We start from the raw sequence: 1,233 nt of genomic DNA, 5'->3' as shown, positions 1-1,233 counted from the left end.
TAAGATAAATGCCAAAATATTGAATGTAGATGCCCGCAAATATTTGCGTACTTAAAAATAATGGCGTTTACAATTTAATATTTGTTCTGAAATTTAATTTGTTTTGAAATTTTTATTTGTTTTGAAATTTTAATATTTAATTAATAATAGAACTTGATAAAGGGACCATTCAGTTGCTTAAATAATGCGCGATACGGCATCGCCTAGGGTGCGTTAGGCGCGGCAGAAGCTTGCCTGAACATTGCTAGATCTTACACTTTGGAGAGGAAACAATTTAAAAGACCGCTGGCGGCGAATCAGCTTGTACAGAAAAAACTGGCGGACATGATGTGCGACGTCGCGATCGGTCTTCAAGCTTGCTTACGAGTCGGCAGACTGAAGGATGAGAATAGGTAAAATACACTTAAAAAAAGCGAAGCAAAAAAAGTCTAATCTGAATAACTAACGTAATATATTACCAGGAAATATTTTCTGTATTCCTATAATAATACTTCCTCCATTGTACGTAGGGTCTAAGGGTGAAATCACACGGTGCGGAAAAGAAAATATGTCACAAAAGCAACCAATCAGCTTTATTCTGCGTTATTCCGAATAGCGCTAATTGGTTGTTTCAATGGGCGCATTCAGCGGACTCAACAGTTGAGTGTGAGTGCCATGCTCGCTGTAATTAGTTTATTCTTTTAACTCATCCAATCAGAATTTTAGATCTAGAAGAATATACCAATAACAGCGAGTGCTCACTCAACTGTTGAGTCCGCTGAATGACGCATTCTTTGTTCTGCAATCATTTTCCGCACCGTGTGATTTCACCTTAACACTAAAGTTAACTATCAAGTTGAGATTAACACTCAACATCCAAGTTATCAATAACACTCAAGTTGAGAGTTATACTCAAGTTGAGCGTCCAAAATAATTTGGCATTAATTGAGTGTTACCTTGAGTGTATTTTTTCAATGTTTTTTAAAGTGTAAACACTCAAATTTTAAGAGTTTTTTCCGTAAGGGATGCCCTTGGAGCCGTGAATATTCGGTTTGGCCGTCGACGTGGAAACATGGCCGGGAACTCACCATGATTTTCTGCGCTTGGGGTTATCGTAATGAACCCATTTTTCGTCCCCAGTCACAATGCGATGCAGAAATCCCTTTCGTCTTTGCCTTTCAAGCATCTGTTTACAAGCAAACAAATGCCGTTCAACATCTCTCGGCTTCAACTCGTACGGCACCCAATTTCCTT

The sequence above is a fragment of the Trachymyrmex cornetzi genome, unplaced genomic scaffold (assembly GCF_001594075.2).
Source record: "Trachymyrmex cornetzi isolate Tcor2-1 unplaced genomic scaffold, Tcor1.1 scaffold936, whole genome shotgun sequence".
In the NCBI taxonomy this organism is placed as follows: Eukaryota; Metazoa; Arthropoda; class Insecta; order Hymenoptera; family Formicidae; genus Trachymyrmex; species Trachymyrmex cornetzi.
This window is presented reverse-complemented; position numbering follows the sequence as displayed.